Source organism: Vipera berus (genome assembly GCF_964194415.1).
Source record: "Vipera berus genome assembly, chromosome: 2".
Taxonomy (NCBI): Eukaryota; Metazoa; Chordata; class Lepidosauria; order Squamata; family Viperidae; genus Vipera; species Vipera berus.
Window position 1 is genome coordinate 276,520,662 of NC_138203.1, and position 20,691 is coordinate 276,541,352.

Sequence of the window (20,691 nt, forward strand, 5' to 3'; positions counted from 1 at the left end):
GAGACCCACGGCAGCTAAAAATCAGACGAGTGAAAAGTGGCTAGCCCTTTTGCAGACTTAATTATGCATTTTAATGCGATTTGTTAGTCAGAAAAAGTGCTTCCAGGCTCCTTTCAATATACAGTATAAGGTTAGATATTGTTTTTTTTAATAACGATGAATTCCTAATATGCATTTAGAAATCCAGATTACCATATAAATGTATCTTTTTTTTTAACCTCGATCCCTGTCTTTGATTTTTGGGGCCTCCCTTGGGGGAGACGGTCTTTTGCGGGTCCCCCACTGGAGCACTTTGGCATTGCCGGCGGAGCCACACTCGCCCCCTCCCCGCAGCGGCTTCCACGAAGGGGTTAAACGCAGAGAGCTTCTCTCTGGCGCCTAGAGAGGAGGCCGGAAACGGGAATAAGGCTGTGGGAGTGCAGTTTCCGGCCCCTCCCGCCCCTTTTCCTGCTCTCCCAACCTTTCTTACGGCAGCGCTGCGGAGGTTCCCCTCGCGGGGAGGGTCGCTGAAAGGGCGCCAGGTGGGCGAGGAGGCTCCGAGAGGGGGAGGGCAATCAGGAGGGGGGAATCCCCGGGGGGGGAAGGGGAGGGGGGATTCCTCGGGGGAGGGAGGGAGGGAGGGAGAGCCAGGTGGGTTTCCCCCAGTTGCGCCCCCTCCCCTTCCGAGTCTCCGCCTTTCCTCGCGGGCTTTTCTGCTCCGTGGGAAGCGCTGCGCCTTCGCTTCTCCTCCTCCTGGGTTGCGGCTTCCGCGAACGGCTCTCCGATCCCCTCCAGGTCCTTCCCCCGAGCCCCCCTCCTGCCCCGCAGCCCCCCCTCTTGGCGCAGCCCGGCTCCCCGCCTGGGGGCTCCCGGGGATTCCCGGAAGGTTGGGCACCCCCGTTCCCACGTTCCCCTCTCGCTGCTGGGGAGGGTCAGCCTGCCAGTGCCTGGAGGGGAGGAGGAGGAGGAGGAGGACGGGGGGAGCTCTGGGCTGGGAGGGAGCGAGGCTGGAGGGGAGGGCGGGGACCCTGCGAGGAGGAGCTGAATGGCGTCTGGAAGGCGGGTGAGGGAGACCCGAGAGGCGTCCAGGTGGGCTTGGCCGATGGGCTGCCCTGTCCAGGTGGGCTTCCTTTGAGATGGAGCCCCTGAATCTGCCTCTCTTAAGTGCCCAGATTCCCTCTCTGGTGACTGCTGCGTCCCTGTTTCTCTCTGCCCACGTAAGTGAACATCCTTGCATGGATGATGGTATTTTGACTGGGGTTTTTTTAAAAGGGGAGGGCAGAGGTCCATTATCCCCAAGTGCAGGGGTAGGCAACCTCGGCTCTTTTATGACTCATGGACTTCAACTCCCCAAATTCCTGAGTCAGCTATGCTTCTTGCTTTTGTTCTTCTCAGTTCAAAGGTTCTTCTTCTGGTCTTTGATGATGGCCTCTAGGCAGGCTGAATAAACAATCTTGAGTCTAATGGATAGGGGTGGCCAGTTGACATCTTCTCTCCTTGTGGATGGCAGAATCCAGTAAGCGGGGCTGAGATTTAGGTTTGCGCAGATAGGAAATTAGGAATGGAATATAAATGGATTCTGACACACAACTTCTAAAGGCAATCTGTTCCATTGGTTGATTGTTCTCACTGTCAGAAAATTTCTCCTTATTTCTAGGTTGAATCTCTCCTTGATCAGTTTCCATCTGTTATTCCTTGTCTGGCCTTCAGGTGCTTTCTGTGACAGCCCCTCAAATATTGGATGCCTGCTATCATGTCTCCCCTGGTCCTTCTCTTCACTAGACTAGCCATGCCCACTTACTGTAACCGTTCTTCATGTGTTTTAACTTCCAGTCCTCTAATCCTCTTTGTTGCTCTTCTCTGCACTTTTTCTGGAGTCTCAACATTTTTTATTTTTTTTAATTGAAAAGTTTTAAAATACATTTTTTAAAACATATACCCCATCTACCCCACCCCCTCCCCCTCCCTCCCATCCCAATACCCCCCCCCAACTTCCCAGAGCCGAATCCAGGGTATTACATCATACAATCTTACTCTAAAATATTCTAATTACTATAAATACTCTTTATACCCCATCGCACTTTAACTCTCCTTAACCATACAAAAGAAAAATAATATAGCCTCTAATTACAATAACTAATAACTATTCAAATGCTAAATGATACTTTGTAGTCCCATATTTGTTCTGAATAAAATCAATCCATCTTTTCCATTCCACTATATATCTCTGTTACGAGTGATCTTTCACATATGCCGAGATTTTAGCCATTTCTGCCAAGTTTGAAACTTTCAAAGTCCATTCTTCAATTGTAGGCAGGTCCTCCTTCTTCCAGTATTGCGCTACCAAAAGTCTTGCAGCTGTTATTAAATTCAGCATCAATTTAATTTCTATAGCAGTAGAATCAGTGATAATACCCAACAAAAACAATTGTGGTAAAAATCTTTATCTTTTTCTTAAAAATCTTCTGCATGTTCTACCAAATTTTAATCCAAAAAGCTTTAACTTTTTTACAAGTCCACCATACATGATAATACGTTGCATCATCACAACCACACTTCCAACATTTTAGCTGACAATTTGGATACATACATGCTAATTTTTTGGGATCTAAATGCCATCTATAAAACATTTTGTAAAAATTCTCCCTTAAATTTTGTGCCTGTGTGAATTTAACATTCCTAACCCATATTTTCTCCCAAGTATCCATTATTATTGGTTCTTGAATGTTCTGGGCCCATTTTATCATACAATCCTTAACCAGTTCCGCTTCTGAGTCAATTTCTATCAATGCATTATATATCCTTATATGCGCTCGACTTTGATCTCTAATTTGCTTTACCAAATTCCCATCTGATACTGAAATACCAATTTTCTGATCTTCTTTCCATCTAGCCTGTAACTGCCCATACTGAAACCAAGTTTGTACTATTTTTTCTTCTTTTAAAATATTGAAAGACTTCAATTGCCATTCATTCTTTTCCAACCTAAGAATTTCTTTATATGTTGTCACATCATGTTTAAATCCCACATTTATGTTTTCTATTGCATGTTTAGGTATTGCCCAAATAGGAATTTTATAATTCAACTTGTATCGATATTTTTCCCAAACTCTCAACAAGGCAGACCTTAATATATGTGTTTTAAAAACTTTATCCACTTTTTTATCATACAATAAATAAGCATGCCACCCATATAACAAATCACACCCTTCAATATTCAATAAACTCCTTTGTGTTAAATTAAACCAATCACTAATTGACGATAATGCTGGCGCCTCATAATATAATTTAAGATTGGGCACTTTGAGACCACCTCTTTCACGTACATCTTGCATTATCTTAAATTTAACTCTCGGTCTCTTCCCTGCCCAAATAAGTTTATTAATACCACTCTGCCATTCCTCCAAATTTGAATCTTTTTTAAGTATAGGTATCATTTGAAATAAAAATTTAGGGTTACAGATATATAATAATCATAATCTAACTAACATTAACCAACTATATAAATAACCAAATACATAATGCACTTTAACTCCCCTATAACATAATTACAAGCAATCTAAAAGTATCCAAATTATACTAATACAATAGTAATACCATATAATTAAAACTAATAATAAAAAAGAAAAGAAAAAGGAAAATTTCCATTATAATAAATTATAACAATCTAAAATTTACTCATAAGCTAATTGGAACTTTTTAGTCCCATATTTTTTCTGAATATAATCTATCCATCTTCTTCAAACCGAAATATATCTTTCTTGCGAATGATCCTTCAAGTAAGCAGAAATCTTAGCCATTTCTGCTAAATTTGACACTTTAAGCATCCATTCTTCTATAGTAGGCAAGCTCTCCTTCCAATATTGCCCTACCAATAACTTTGCAGCTGTTATCAAATTCAACATCAAGTTAGTTTCTTTAGTATCACAATCTATAATAACACCCAATAAAAATAATTGTGGGGTAAACTTTATCCTTCTCTTAAAAATCTTTTCAATGTTCCACCAAATTTTAATCCAAAAAGCTTTTATATTTCTACAAGTCCACCAGATATGAAAATAAGTGGCATCCAAACTGCCACATCTCCAGCATTTAGGCTGTAAATTAGGATACATGCAAGACAACTTTTTAGGATCCAGATGCCATCTATAAAACATTTTATAAAAAATTTCTCTTAAATTTGGGGCCTGAGTAAATTTTACATTTCTAGCCCAAATTACCTCCCATATATCCAATGGGATCAGTTCTTGAATATTTTGGGCCCACTTTACCATGCAATCTTTAACTAATTCCATTTCTGAATCCAATTCTATTAAAGCATTATAAATTCTCTTTATATGTGCTCGATTTTGATCTTTAATCTGTTTTACCAAATTTCCATCCATTAATGTAATACCAACCTTTTGATCTAACTTCTACCTAGCTTGCAATTGAGTATACTGAAACCAGGACTGTACAATATTTTCTTGTTTTAACTCAGCTAACGACTTTAATTGCCAATCATTCCCTACCAATCTAAGTAATTCCTTATAAGAAATCATATCCAAATAGCTGTAATTGTACTCTTATCATTGTAACCAAGGTGATTGTCACATATCCAGTCATGTTTTGGTTTCATGTCTGGATCTACTATGATGTGCGCATGTCCAGCCACAAACGTTTACTTCTACTACTTCTCTCCTTCGCTTTGTGCTGTCTGGTGAGATAGACATGTAGTCATGAGTCATACCTTTATTCAGACAATGCCAACTATTTCAAAACCGTACAACCTCTTAATTTAATTGGGAAGAATTAATTGTATTAATTAATAGTAATGTATACTTTTTTCTTTTTCTCACATCTTCTGAAGCCATTTTATAAACAACTAAAGTTACACTTTTCTTTGAATCTTATAGATAAAGAGGATGGCAATAAGAGCACCCTGGTCAACTGAGAATAAGAAGCAGCTTTTAAAAGGAAAGGAAATCAAGCCAGAAATTCAAATATTTTCCATTTCCTTCAGAAAGCCACAAAATTCTACACTTTCCTCAGCAGGCGAGAGAGAAACAAGAGAAAACCAAGAAGATATTTGAAGCTGGTAAAGGTACACTTCACAAAACTGCACGATACATTACACGAAAAATCAAGAGAGTTTATTTTTGATTCTGAAAAAGGGAAATATCTGGAAGTCAGTGGCAAGAAAAGGTCAATTAGACAGGCATGTACAGCATACAGTAAGGCAGGCCTCAACCTGTGCAGAAAAAAACCGACTTGAATCAAAGCACTACTAAATCAGGGATAGCCCATATTTTTGACCCCCTCAAGAATATCATTGGTGGAAAAGCTGCATGGATGTGCCAATTGTGGAAAAAACCCCAAATGGTACATAACAACTGATTATGCACGAGAAGATCCACACTGTAGAAAAGCCATTGAAATGCTAGAAATGTGACAAAAGGTTTAGTCTGAACAGCTTTCTTGTGGTTCATGGAAAGACACAGACAGGACAGATGCCCTACAAATGCTCTCACTGCGGTAAATGCCTTAGCAACTAGAGCAACTTGGTAACACGTCAGAGGACTCACACCAAGGAGAAAGTGTATGAGTGTCCAGTTTGGGGAAAAGTTTCATTAGACATTCCCACCTCATGAGTCACCAAAGGCCTCAAAAAGGAGATAAATTCTTTGAATGTCTGGACTGTGGGAAACGTTTCAGTCGGAATTCCCACTTGGTGATACACCTGAGGAGTCACACGGGAGAGAAACCCTTTGAATGTCCTGATTGTGGGAAACGTTTCAGTCGGAATTCACACCTGGTGATACACCAGAGGACTCACACAGGAGAGAAACCCTTTAAATGTCCCGACTGTGGGAAAGGTTTCATTGACCATTCCAGCCTGGTGAAACACCAGAGGACTCACACAGGGGAGAAACCCTATGAATGTCCTGATTGTGGGAAAGGTTTCATTGACCATTCCAACCTGGTGAAACACCAGAGGAGTCACACAGGGGAGAAACCCTATGAATGTCCTGATTGTGGGAAAGGTTTCAGTCACAATTACAGCCTGGTGATACACCAGAGGACACACAGGGGAGAAACCCTATGAATGTCCTGATTGTGGGAAAGGTTTCAGTCACCATTCCATCCTGGTGATACACCAGAGGACTCACACAGGGGAGAAACCCTATGAATGTCCTGATTGTGGGAAAGGTTTCAGTCACCATTTGGACACCAGACGACTCACATGGGAGAAACCCTATGAATGTCCTGATTGTGGGAAAGGTTTCAGTCAGAATTCCAACCTGGCGAGACACCAGAGGACTCACACAGGAGAGAAATTATATCAGTGTCCATATTGTGGGGAAAGCTTCATTAATAAATTCCAGCTCATGAGTCACCAGACGACTCACACAGGAGACAAACCCTTTGAATGTGCTCTCTGTGGGAAAGGTTTCAGTGAGAATTTCAGCATGGTAATACACCAGAGGTCTCACACAGGAGAGAAGCCGTATGAGTGTCCAGATTTTGGCAAAAGTTTCAGTCAGAATTCCAACCTCGTAAAACATCAGAAGACTCACAGGAGAGAAACCCTTTGAATGTCCTGATTGTGGGAAACGTTTCAGTCACAATTTCATCCTGGTGAAACACCAAAGGACTCACAGAGAAAAGAAATCATGTGAGTTGGAACAGTTAGAATACTGTGTCCAGTTTTGGTCACCACGATACAAAAATTTGTTGAAGCCCTGGAAATTGTGCAAAGAAGAGCGGTAAAGATGATAAAGGGTCTGGACAGTAAATCACCTGGTGATCAGTTGTGGGAGCTTGGTATATCTAGGCTATCAAAGGAAATCATACTTGAGGGACATCATAGCTGTATTCCAGTACTTGAGGGGCTGTCACCAAAAAGGGTTATCCTGACCTCAGGTGCCTTGACTTACTCTAAGGCACCTGAGGTCAGGATAAGTAGCAATGGGTGGAAGTTTAGGACAAGAAGTAATGGCTGGACGCTTATTAAAATGAGATGTAATGTAGAAGTAAGGAGAAATTTTCTGTCAGTGATGGCAATTAATCAATAGAATAGCTTGCCTCCAGAAATTGTGGCTGTCCCATTACTGGTGGTTTTCACAATTAGGCTGGACCGTCATTTGAGTGGGATGGTATAAGGCTCCTGCCTTGAGCTGCGTGTTGGACTAGAAGACCCCCCCAGCTTCCCTTCCAAGCCTATGATGCTATGTTTCCATGAATTTGGAGACAGTTTATAAAACAGGTGCAAAACAACCCCATGAACTTGCTTCTCATAAAGGGGCTTATTTTTAAAAAAAATATTTTATCTAGAAAGTGAATATAAATACAAACTGCACAAAAAAATTTCCAAAATAAAACAAGCATAGACAAGACCTTTTAAAATGAAAGTTTTGTTTTTGATCTCGTATCTGCAGAGTCTACCTCTGCAAAGTTCTTACCTGGAAAGTGAATACAACCCAGGTGGCCAGAAAGGCCCAACAGAGACTTCACTTTCTCAGGGTCTTGCGGAAGAACAGGGTAGAACAATGGCTAATGACCCTCTTTTACCGCTCTACAATAGAGAGCGTCCTCTCGTACTGCATTGTGGTTTGGAATGCTGGTCTGACAGCCACAGATAGGAAAGCATTACAGAGGGTGGTGAGCAAAGCACAAGATATTGGGTGCTGTCCCCTGACACTACTGGATGACTTCGCCAGGGCTCGCTGCCTTGGAAGAGTGAGGAAAATTCTCAGGGATGAGTCACACCCTAGATGGTATTTCTTGACTCTCCTACCATCCGGTAGGAGATATAGGAGTATAGAGAGCCATACCAACAGGCTGAAGAACAGCTTTTATCCATGGGCTGTTAGGCTTTTGAACGGGAAATAATTTTATAAACTTTATGCATGATTGACTTGCGAGGCCGGTGTGTTAGCTCACATGGTTTAATAAGATGGAGGGTTTGTGTCACTGTGAGTTGGGGCAGGGGCACGAAGGGAGGCTCAGCCAATGTCAAAGTATACATGGTTGTACTTTGACAATAAAGGTTCATTCATATTCTTCAATATCTTCACAAATGACTTAAGAAGGGGAACTCACAAAACTGGCACATAACACTAAGCTGGCAGAAATATCCAACAAGCTCAGGATCCAAAAAGATCTTGTCAGACTTGAAGAGTGGACCCTATCCAGCAAGATGAAAATTAATGTGGAGAAAAGCAAGGTTTAATAAATAATAATAAAACCTTTATTGTCAAAGTACAACATGTGTACATTGAGATTAGCTGAGCCTCCCCCTGTGCTCTCTCCCCCCAACACACAGTGACAACAAACCCTCCATCCCACCACACCATGTGAACCAACTACACCACACACCGGCCTCCCAAGTCAATTCTGCATTAGATTATCTCCCATTCAAAAGCCTAACAGCCCACGGATAAAAGCTATTCTTCAGCCTGTTGGTACGGCTGGCTATATTCCTATATCTCCTACCTGATGGTAGGAGAGTAAAGAGATACCGTCCAGGGTGTGAGTCATCCCTGAGAATCTTCCTCACTCTTCCAAGGCAACGAGCCCTGGCGATGTCATCCAGTGGTGTCAGGGAACAGCCCACAATGTCTTGTGCTGTGCTCACTACCCTCTGTAATACTTTCCTATCCGCGGCTGTCAGACCGGCATACCAAACCACAATACAGTACGAGAGGACGCTCTCTATGGTAGACCGGTAAAAGAGGGTCATTAGCTGTTGTTCTACCCTGTTCTTCCGCAAGATCCTAAGAAAGTGAAGCCTCTGTTGGGCCTTTCTAGCCACCTGGGTTGTGTTAACTTTCCAGGTCAGATCTTCACAGAGGTAGACTCCCAGAAATTTAAAGGAGGGAACTCTCTCTACACAGTCCTCCCCGATGTAAAGTGGGGCAGGTTCCTCTTTTTTTCTCCAGAAGTCTAACACCATCTCTTTCATCTTGCTGATGTTTAGGTGCAAGTTGTTACTACACCATATGGATAGTTTTTGTACCTCCGCCCTATATGCTGTCTCATCCCCACCTGTAATAAGACCCACCACAGTTGTATCATCTGCAAACTTGATTATCGCAGTGGATGGGTCAGATGATACACAATCATAAGTGTATAAAGAGTACAGGTAGGGGCTAAGCACACAGCCCTGCGGCGTGCCGGTGCAAAGCTTCAGGGGGGTGGACAAAGCAGACCCGACCCTCACTGTTTGTACCCGATCCCTAAGAAAGTCTTGAATCCAATCGCAGATAGCGGGGGAGAATTTCAAGTCAGTCAGCTTCTCGATGAGAATGCTCGGCAAAATGGTGTTAAAAGCCGAGCTGTAGTCAACAAAAAGCATCCTGACGTAGCTTCCAGGTTTCTCGAGATGACTTGCTACAGAGTGTAAAGCAGTAGCTATGGCCTAGACTGGAGAAGACAAAGGTACAAGTGCAGATTAGGCAAGACCTGCCTCAAAAACTGTAACTTAGAGTCTTAGAGTCCTAGTGCAGGGCTTTTCAACCTTCCCACCCATTGTACCACTTTTAGGATATGGCACCATCCGAGTACCACCAGTCGCCTAGTGACTGTTCAAAGTTACAACGGAACTGAAAAAAGTGCCCCCCAAGCCACAGCCGAGCAAGACACCTGCCTACCCTCCCGGCGGCGTTCTTCCTCCTGTCCGAGGTTTTCATTGTTGTGAGCATTTCTGTTGAGGATTGGCAGGGGTTGTGTGTTTGGTTTTTATTGCCCCCGTCTTCCAGGTGGTTGCAGCAGGTTAGGTTCACTTCATATGACCTTGGAACACTGTGACCATTATAAATATCAATCAGTTGCCAAGCATCTGAATGTAAATCACAAGACCCTGCAGATGCTGCAACATTCCAGCTGCAGCCTGGCACTGATCCTGGTGCTTCCGCTGAGCCCTGACAGCCCTGCAGCTCCAGCCGTCTCTCGCTCAGGCTTGTGTGGTGCTCCACCGGTTCAGCTCGTTCCCCTCCCCCACTACTAGTTTTCTAGGATGGTCATGTAGCACCTGTCAGGTGCCAAAGTATCACAGGTGGTACCCGTACAACTGGTTGAAAAGCACAGCAGTGTGCGGCAGCAGCCAAAAAACATGCAATCCTAGGTTTTATAAACAGGCATAGAATCCAAATCACATGAAATATTAGTACCGCTTTATCAAGCCTTAGGGCACATGGAATACTGCGTCCAGTTTTGATCAAATTACACAAAAGATGTTGAGACTTTGGCACCTGTCAGGTGCCAAAGTATCACAGGTGGTACCCGTACAACTGGTTGAAAAGCACAGCAGTGTGCGGCAGCAGCCAAAAAACATGCAATCCTAGGTTTTATAAACAGGCATAGAATCCAAATCACATGAAATATTAGTACCGCTTTATCAAGCCTTAGGGCACATGGAATACTGCGTCCAGTTTTGATCAAATTACACAAAAGATGTTGAGACTTTGGGGGAAAAGTGCAAAGGGCAACTAAGATGATTGAGGGCCTGGAGACAAAAACATGAAGAACAGTTGGAAGAATTGGGTATGGCCAGTCTAGAGAAAAGGACTACTAGGAATGACATAATTGTAATCCGGTAATCCAGCCACAAAGAAGGGTGGGGAGTTATTTCCAAAGCACCAGAAGGCAAGACAAGAAATGATGGAAACTAATCAAGGAGAGAAGCAACCTGGAATTAAGGAGAAACTTCCTAACAGGACAGTTAGCCAGTGGAACAGTTTGCCTTCAGAAGTTGTAGGTGCTTCCATCAATGGACGGTGTTCAGAAAGAACTGGAAAACATACTTTCTGAAATGGTATGGGGTCCCCTGCTTGAGTAGGGAGTTTGGAGCAGAAGACCTCCAGGGTCCCTTCCAATGCTGTTCTGATTGATTTATTGATTGATTGATATGAGCCAGTAGTGTGCTGCAGTTGCCAGAAAAGTCAGTACAATCCTAGACTGCATTAATGAATAGAATCAAGATTAATGTGAAGGATTATAAAGCCCTAATAAGAACACACTTGCAATACTGCATTCACTTTTCGTCTCACCATATATTGAGTGTAGAGTGCAGAGAAAATCAACAAGAACAATTAGAGGGCCATAGGCTAAAACATATGATGAACGGTCGCAGGAATTGGGTATGTCTAGTGAAAGGAAGGACCAGGGGTGACATGATAGTCGTGTTCAATATTTGAGGGGCTGTCACGAAGGAGGGAGGGTCAACCTATTTCTCAAGAAAGAAAATATACCATTTCAGACAAGTGGTTGTCCAGTCTCTTAAAAGCCTTCAGTGATGAAGCACCCACAACTTCTGAAGATGAGCTGTTTCACTTGTTAATTATTCTCACTGTTAGGAAGTTTCTCCTTAGTTCTGGGTTGCTTCTTTACTTCATTAGTTTCCTTCCATTGTTTTTTGTTTCACCTTCTGTTGCTTTGGAAAATAGGTTGCCCCCTCTTTTTTGTGGCAGCCCCTCAAATTTTGGAACACGGCTATCATATCACACCTGGTCCTTTTCACTGTACTAGCCATACTCAAAACCTCCAATCGTTCTTCAAGGGCAGAGAGTAAAGAAAATAGCTTAAGGGCAGAGGTCCCCAATGTTTGGGGCACCAGAGACCGATTTTGTTGAGAAAGGTTTTCCACGCACCAGAGGGTGTGGTTTTGTGTGCTGCCTGCATCCCACAGATGGCTTCAGCTAAGATATGCTGAAGCTCACAAAAATTGGATTACGGGATCAGTGGGAAAGAGTATTATGCAGTGATGAATCCAAGTTTGACATTTTTGGATCCAATTGTCAACAATATCTGAGTAGAGATGGACAAAGGAACATTTGCAGCCTTCAGGGAAACATGGTGCATCGTCTTTCCTGGTTTGGGGCTGCATTTCTGCCAGTGATGTTGGCGATAATTGATGGGATTATGAATGAGAAAAGTACAGAGAGGTTTTAACTTATCATGCCATTATTTCTGGAAATAGCCTGAATGGGAATGGGAATAAACAAGCAAAAAGCTTCTTTAATGAACCTTTTTGGATTTCTTTGTAAGGAAGCCATTCCACCTTTTCTTCTTGTGATTTTTCCCTTCAAGGTATATTTTGCAGCAGTAGAGTTCCAGCATTACCCGCAAGCTATCAAATGAAATCCTGAGGGCGGAGTGCTTCTCCCAAAGCTTGTCTTTGTGAGACTACAAACAGTAGGGAGCTTCCGTGCAGACTCAATAACAACCAAACAGGTACAGAGATGAAAATAAGTGTAGAAGCTGCTTGAAACCTCCCTCAGCACTAAACAGTTAAATATGTTGCTGGCAATCAAACAAGAAACACTGTCCCTTGTGGCTTCCCCTTGATCATCAGGATCCCTCTCCATTTGAAATCTCTGACTGCAACTGCAGATAGCAGTTAGGAAAGGAGGTTGACTGGCATTGTGATGTAGAGATTTGTTGTGGCTAATTTCTTTTTATCCTTGGGGAAGCTGGAAAGGGGGAATCATGTTTTGGGGGTGCAACTTCCAGTTTAGAGAAGAAAACCCTTAAAATACGAGAAGCAAGGCAGGGAATGCATTCTCTCAGTGATTTTTATTAAAAAAACCCACAAAGTGCCAGAACTCTCATCTTGGTGGTGGCGGCACTGCTGTGGTGGGCTGCCCCCAGAGCCGGGGCTGCTCGTTCTGTGGGAGCAGTGGGGCCCGCTCTATAAGGTGGGGCTTTGCAAGCTGTTGTCATGTTCTATGACACCCTCAGCTACATGGGCTCCCTGTCTGCCATCTGCTTCACGGTGGCTTTCCTGGACAGGAATCTGCCTGGGGCCTTCAATGAAGCCAAGCTTATCACCTTCAGCATGCTGGTCTTCTGCAGTGTCTGGGTGACTTTTGTGCCCACCTATCTGAGCACCAAAGGGAAATACATGGTGGCTGTGCAGGTCTTCTCCATCTTGTCCTCCAATGCTGGTCTGCTGGTCTGCATCTTCATCCCCAAGGGCTACATTATCCTTCTGAGGCCAGACCTGAACACAAAGGAGCATCTTACAACCAGAATAAATGTAAAAACATGAAACATAACACTATTGTGATATTGGAAGGATTGTTACAATTTCTTTTAGTTGCAAAAAGATATTATTTCTGCTTAGGTGGTATGCAGGAATTAAAGAAAAATAAATACATATGTTTCTTGTAACCTCCTTCCCATTCAGCTCTATAAATCTTGCTAAAGATAACTGTGAATGTCATTCAGAGGAATTTGCTCTTCAGAAACTGCCAGTGAACCTGACACTGTATAAAAAAATCATTTGAGCAATTGTTCCTACTGATAGCAGCTAAAAGTGTAAGTATGCGAGAGAGTGAGTAGGAAAGAGGCAAACAAAGTCATTACTAAAAGCCAACATGGGTTTGTCAGAAACAGATCGTGTCAGACAAATCTTATAGCACTCTTTGACCAAGTGACAAAATTAGTGGACCAGAGGAATGCTGTGGATATAATTTACTTGGACTTCAGAAAGGCATTTGATAAAGTAAATCACAACCTGCTACTTGATAAGGTAGCTTCACTATCAGATGGATTCATAGCTGGATGACCGGCCATACTCAGCGTGTGGTCCTCAATGGAACTGCATCTACCTGGAGGGAAGTGTGTAGTGGGGTGCCCCAGGGCTCTGTTCTGGGCCCAGTGCTCTTCAACATCTTCGTCAATGATTTGGATGAGGACATAGATGGGGAACTCATCAAATTTGCAGAGGACACCAAACTGGCAGTAATACTCCAGAAGATAGGCTTAAGATACAGGAGGATCTTGAACACTGGGCGCTATCTAACAAAATGAAATTCAATGGTGAAAAAAGTAAGGTTCTACACTTAGGCAAGAAAAATCAAATGCACAGGTATAGTATAGGTGGTACCTTGCTCAATAGTAGTAACTGTGAGAGAGATCTTGGAGTCCTAGTGGACAATCACTTAAACATGAGCCAGCAATGTGCTGCAGCTGCCAAAAAAGCCAACACAGTACTAGGCTGCATTAACAGAGGGATAGAATCAAGATCACGTGAAGTTTTAATACCATTTTACAATGCCTTGGTAAGGCTACACTTGGAATACTGCATACAGTTTTGGTCACCATGATGTAAAAAAGATGTTGAGTCTCTAGAAAGAGTACAGAGAAGAGCATCAAAGATGATTAGGGGACTGGAAGCTAAAACATACAAGGAACGGTTGCTGGAATTGGGTATGTCTAGTTTAATGAAGAGAAGGGTGAGGGGTGACATAATAGCAGTGTTGCAATATCTCAGGGGCTGCCACAAAGAAGAGGGAGTCAAGCTATTGACTTCCAAAGCACCTGAAGGCAGGACAAGAAGCAACGGATGGAAACTCATCAAGGAGAGAAGCAACCTGGAACTAAGGAGAAACTTCCTGACTGTTAGCACAATTAACCAGTGGAACAACCTGCCTCCAGAGGTGGTGAATGCTCCAACACTGGAGGTTTTTAAGAAGAGACTGGACAGCCATTTGTCTGAAATGGTATAGGGCTGTGATGGTGAACCTATGGCACACGTGCCACAGGTGGCACGCAGAGTCCTCTCTGTGGGCACGTGTGCCGTCGCCCCAGTCCTAGGCCTTCAGCTGGGTTTTATAATACCTTTTTGCTTTAAGTCTCTGTCGCATGTGCAAAAAAAGGTTCAATCAATCAATTTCAACTTCTTGCAGGAAAAAAAAAGATCTTGCAAAGTTGGAATTGATTGATTGAACTTTGTCTTGATTAAACCCAGTCTGCCATTGCCACCACAGACACGCCCATCCAATGGGCCAAGCCGACTCAATGGGCCATGCCCACCCAGCACCCAACAATACATAAGTGGGTTTTGGGTTGCAGTTTGGGCACTCGGTCTCTAAAAGGATCACCATCACTGTTATAGTTTCCTGCCTGAGCAGGGGGTTGGACTAGATGACCTCCAAGGTCCCTTCCAACTTTATTATTATTATTATTAAGCTACATTAATTGAACATATGGCACACATCACAAATTGGATTCCTCTTTAATGCACTCACTGTTCCTTTGCATGACCGTGGGACATTTAGAAACGCAGTTATGTTGTCATACTTCCAAAGCATTCTTCCTTATCTTCCTGGTACATTGATCACCATAAAAATACTCAAGGTCTCTTGGCATAAGAATAAGTATGGTATGTAAGGAACGCAATAGAAAGCATTCACAATGCACAATGTATTTAAATTTCATTTTGTTTGAGGCAACTTCTTATAAAAGAATTGCCATTATTTTGTTTTAATAAAATAAATCAATTTTTCACTTGATTTCAAATTAAATGAATTATATTGGTTGACAGTAAGTTTTTTTTTTACAACAATTGCCAAATGCAATAAACTGGTTTTAGGTATACGTGTGCACTAATTATTTCAACACCAATACATTTTAACAACATATTCTAAATGTAAACGAATGGAAATGCAAATTGTACATTTTTTGTGCAAAAATAAAACAAAATAACAGATTTAAGAGCTGTTATCATTAGTTATCCTTAGATAAAAAATAATTCCATCATCCAAAACATTGTTATACTGTATTTAACGAACATATGCCTTGGGATTAAAAAAAAAGACTTTGACTATATTTGATTGTGTATCACCATGGCATCATAACAAAATTCGAACAGTGTATGAAAAATAAAGGTTCCCTAAACGTCTGCTGGCTATATCCATACATTTCCCTTGATATCACTCTATTGCCTTCTTTTTAGCATTTTTTTCAACTTCCCAGCTTAAAAAAGGCAAAGACATCCCGCACCAGGAGCTGAAAGTTTCTTTAAGTAGGTTGCTAGGCAACCTGTTCACACTTGGCCCTTCTTACCCTCCCACTTTTGAATTAGCCCGTACAGAACGCGTTTCTTTGGATTTGAGCCATCTGAAGGCCTGTCGCTGCGATGCATTCGGCTGCCTCGTTGGTGTACTGCTAAGAGAATTTGGCTCTCCGGAACAGTTTCCTTCAACTTTTTTTTTTTTGGTGTTGGGGTGTGTTGCATCATCTTTACTCAGAAGAAGGGATTTTGCATATTTTTTGGAAGGAGACCCGTGGGAGACTACGGCAGCTAAAAATCAGATGAGTGAAAAGGGACTAGCCCTTTTGCAGGCTTACGTTATGCATGTTAAAGCGATTTGTTAGTCAGAAAAAGTGCTACCAGGCTCCTCTCAACATACAGTATAAAGTTAGATATTGTTTTTTAATAAGGATGAATTCCTAATGTCCATTTAGAGATGCAGATTAGCACATGCAAGTATCTTTCTTTTTTAACCTCGATCCCTGTCTTGGGATTTGGGGGCTTCCCTTGGGGGAGACGGTCTTTTGCGGGTCCCCCACTGGAGCACTTTGGCATTGCCGGCGGAGCCACACTCGCCCCCTCCCCGCAGCGGCTTCCACGAAGGGGTTAAACGCAGAGAGCTTTTCTCTGGCGCCTAGAGAGGAGGCCGGAAACGGGAAAAAGGCTGTGGGAGTCCACTTTCCGGCCCCTCCCTCCCCTTTTCCTGCTCTCCCAGCCTTTCTTACGGCAGCGCTGCGGAGGTTCCCCTCGCGGGGAGGGTCGCTGAAAGGGCGCCAGGTGGGCGAGGAGGCTCCGAGAGGGGGAGGGCAATCAGGAGGGGGGAATCCCCGGGGGGGGAGGGGAGGGGGGATTCCTGGAAGAGCCAGGTGGGTTTCCCCCAGTTGCGCCCCCTCCCCTTCCGAGTCTCCGCCTTTCCTCGCGGGCTTTTCTGCTCCGTGGGAAGCGCTGCGCCTTCGCTTCTCCTCCTCCTGGGTTGCGGCTTCCGCGAACGGCTCTCCGATCCCCTCCAGGTCCTTCCCCCGAGCCCCCCTCCTGCCCCGCAGCCCCCCCTCTTGGCGCAGCCCGGCTCCCCGCCTGGGGGCTCCCGGGGATTCCCGGAAGGTTGGGCACCCCCGTTCCCACGTTCCCCTCTCGCTGCTGGGGAGGGTCAGCCTGCCAGTGCCTGGAGGGGAGGAGGAGGAGGGAGACGACGGGGGGAGCTCTGGGCTGGGAGGGAGCGTGGCTGGAGGGGAGGGCGGGGACCCTGCGAGGAGGAGCTGAATGGCGTCTGGAAGGCGGGTGAGGGAGAGCCGAGAGGTCCAGGTGGGCTTGGCCAATGGGCAGCCCTGTCCAGGTGGGCTTCCTTTGAGATGGAGCTCCTGAATCTTAGTGGCTTTCCTTTCCCAGCCATCCGGATAGATCCAGCCCTCCTGGAAGGGGTTTCCAGGATGCTCTCCCCTAAGCCTCGATCTCTTCCTCGGTCGCTCCCTTGAGACGACATTGTTTGTATGGTTCCTAAACAATGTTTCCTTTCCAGGTTAACCACCACTGCAGACCCGGCTTAATGTCAAATCTGCCCCAATCTGATCCCTTAGAAACAAAAGCCTTGGACTCCATTTGATTAAAGCAAAGGGCTCTTTTGCCAAGAGCGTTGGTTGCCATAAATTCAAGCCAGCTCTGAAATGACCGTGCTCGCTGGATGCAAAATAAGGGGTAGGTTTGCCCGCAGCCCATCTGTCCCCCCATGACCAGTCCATTTCCAGCCAACTGGAGCTCCTCAAGATGTTTTGAGACCACTGAGATGTTTGGGGATAATATGCATATTTCTTAGGGTGCCTGGGCATGGAATATAATATTATAACAGAATTGGAAGCGACCTTACAGGTCATCTAGTCCAACCCCCCCCCCCACCTGAGCAGGAGACCCTACACCATTTCTGACAGATGGTAGTCCAGTCTCTTCTTGAAAGCCTCCAGTGTTGAAACTCCCACAGTGTCAGAACCCACCTCAACCCACATTTTATGAAAGAAGAACTCTCGGAGACAGGATTGTCCAAGAAGGAACTTTTACTAAAACATAGTTGGTAGTGGATAATCTAGGCAGGATCTGGAAAGTGGGTCACAGATCGATACTTTTAAAGTGTCCCCAAGTAAAACCCCTCCCTTCTGTCCATTTGGTCAGTCCCGGATCTGTTAAGTTTCATGTGTCGAAACCCTTCTTGGGAAAAGAGAAGCTCAATGCAGTCAGAGATGTAAATCAGAATCTGCCCCCCCCTCTTGCTTTTGTTCAGTTCAAAGGTTCTTCCTCTGGTCTTTGATGATGGCTTCTAGGCAGGCTGAAGAGACAAGCTTGCATCTAATGGATAAGGTTGGCCAACTGATATCTTCTCTCCCTCTCCTTGTGGATGGTAGAACCCAGTAAGGGGGTGAGATTTAGGATTGCGCAGATAGGAAATTAGGAGTGGAATATAAATGGAATATAATTGGATTCAGTTTCCATCTTTTATGCCTTGCCTGGCCTTCAGGTGCTTTCTGTGACAGCCGCTCAAATATTGGATGCCTGCTATCATGTCTCCCCTGGTCCTTCTCTTCACTAGACTAGCCATGCCCAGTTCCTGTAACCGTTCTTCATGTGTTTTAACCTCCAGTCCTCTAATCCTCTTTGTTGCTCTTCTCTGCACTTTTTCTGGAGTCTCAACATTTTTTTTATACTGTGGAGACCAAAATTGGTTGCAGTATGCAAAGAAGGATTACAGAGAGGTAAGTGGTAACTGAGAAATGCACTCTTCTGCCTAGCATCCCCTGCTGGAGGAGAAAATCCAGGTGCTTTTTACAGCAAGGTCATGCAGTGATCTACTCCCCAAGTGTAGTAGTAAGAAACAGTCACAAGATAAAATTTTTATCTTTAGAATTAATCCATTGGGTGAGCGAAGAGAGACAGGAGCTTGACCAGCAAGGTCAAAAGGAAGACATTTTTTTTTCTTTCACCCTTTTCTTTTACTTCTTTTGCCATCCACAACGTGAGATCTTGCTTAACTAAATGGGCTACTTTCTTGGCAAGGTCCATGTCACTGCGTTTTTTCTGTTTTGTCAGCTCAGCACCTCTCACTCTGTTTTTCTGCCAGCTGTATTGTACTCTTATCATTGTAACCAAGGTGATTGTCACTTGTCCAGCCATGTTTTGGTTTCATGTCTGGATCTACTATGATGTGCGCATGTCCAGCCACAAAAGTTTACTTCTACTACTTCTGTCCTTCGCTTTGTGCTGTCTGGTGATATAGACATGTAGTCATGAGTCTTTCTTTGTAATTAAAAGTTTTATAGTAGAATATATGCTTCGGGTTTTCTTTATTTTTACCTGATGTTCACCATGCATCAAATGAACCACGGTTCATTGCCCTCTGATAGGGAGTTTTTTGATTTTCTCCCTGACAGTCCAAGCCTTACATACTCCATGTTCAGCGCTGGCCTACACTTTCTGTGAAACCCTTTCCATCTTCTACTGTCAGGTGATCTTTATTCTCAGCTGCAACATCTTCATTTGCAATAATACCTTTATTCAGACAATGCCAACTATTTCAAAACCATACAACCTCTTAATTTAATTGGGAAGAATTAATTGTATTAATTAATAGTAATGTATACTTTTTTCTTTTTCTCACATCTTCTGAAGCCATTTTATAAACAACTAAAGTTACACTTTTCTTTGAATCTTATAGATAAAGAGGATGGCAATAAGAGCACCCTGGACAACTGAGAATAACAAGCAGCTTTTAAAAGGAAAGGAAATCAAGCCAGAAATTCAAATATTTTCCATTTCCTTCAGAAAGCCACAAAATTCTACACTTTCCTCAGCAGGCGAGAGAGAAACAAGAGAAAAGCAAGAAGATATTTGAAGCAGGTAAAAGTACACTTCAGAAAACTCCATGATACATTACACAAAAAAAATCAAGGAAGCTTATTTTTGATTCCGAAAAAGAGGGAAATATCTGGAATTCAGTGGCAAGAAAAGGCCAATTAGACAGGCATGTACAGCATACAGTAAGGCAGGCCTCAACCTGTGCAGAAAAAAACCGACTTGAATCAAAGCACTACTAAATAAGGAATCGCCCATATTTTTGACCCCCTCAAGAATATCATTGGTGGAAAAGCTGCATGGATGTGCCAATTGTGGAAAAAACCCTAATGGTACATAACAACTGATTATGCACGAGAAGATCCACACTGTAGAAAAGCCATTGAAATGCTAGAACTGGGACAAAAGGTTTAGTCTGAACAGCTTTCTTGTGGTTCGTGGAAAGACACAGGACAGATGCCCTACAAATGCTCTCACTGAGGTAAATGCCTTAGCAACTAGAGCAACTTGGTGATACGTCAGAGGACTCACATCAAGGAGAAAGTGTTGAGTGTCCAGTTTGGGGAAAAGTTTCATTAGACATTCCCACCTCATGAGTCACCAAAGGCCTCGAAAAGGAGATAAATTCTTTGAATGTCTGGACTGTGGGAAACGTTTCAGTCGGAATTCCCACTTGGTGATACACCTGAGGAGTCACACAGGAGAGAAACCCTTTGAATGTCCTGATTGTGGGAAACGTTTCAGTCGGAATTCACACCTGGTGATACACCAGAGGACTCACACAGGAGAGAAACCCTTTAAATGTCCCGACTGTGGGAAAGGTTTCATTGACCATTCCAGCCTGGTGAAACACCAGAGGACTCACACAGGGGAGAAACCCTATGAATGTCCTGATTGTGGGAAAGGTTTCATTGACAATTCCAACCTGGTGAAACACCAGAGGAGTCACACAGGAGAGAAACCCTATGAATGTCCTAATTGTGGGAAAGGTTTCAGTCACAGTTCCAGCCTGGTGAAACACCAGAGGACACACACAGGGGAGAAACCCTTTGAATGTCCTGATTGTGGGAAAGGTTTCC

At 43.6% G+C, this 20,691-nt stretch overlaps 2 long non-coding RNA genes across 3 annotated transcripts; both read left to right on the plus strand.

Annotated features, from left to right (window-relative positions):
• Positions 1 to 1,075: 1,075 nt before the first annotated feature.
• Positions 1,076 to 13,119, plus strand: LOC308664069. Of its 2 annotated transcripts, XR_014025588.1 has the most exons (3): positions 1,076 to 1,196; positions 4,875 to 5,056; positions 12,049 to 13,119. It is a non-coding gene; the product is annotated as an uncharacterized lncRNA (long non-coding RNA). The 2 variants fall into 2 exon arrangements; XR_014025589.1 differs by lacking the exon at positions 12,049 to 13,119 and having other exon boundaries at positions 4,875 to 7,355.
• A 3,366-nt stretch (positions 13,120 to 16,485) lies between these two features.
• LOC308664070 lies at positions 16,486 to 20,250 on the plus strand. Its single transcript, XR_014025590.1, has 2 exons — positions 16,486 to 16,555; positions 19,476 to 20,250. It is a non-coding gene; the product is annotated as an uncharacterized lncRNA (long non-coding RNA).
• Positions 20,251 to 20,691: the final 441 nt, after the last annotated feature.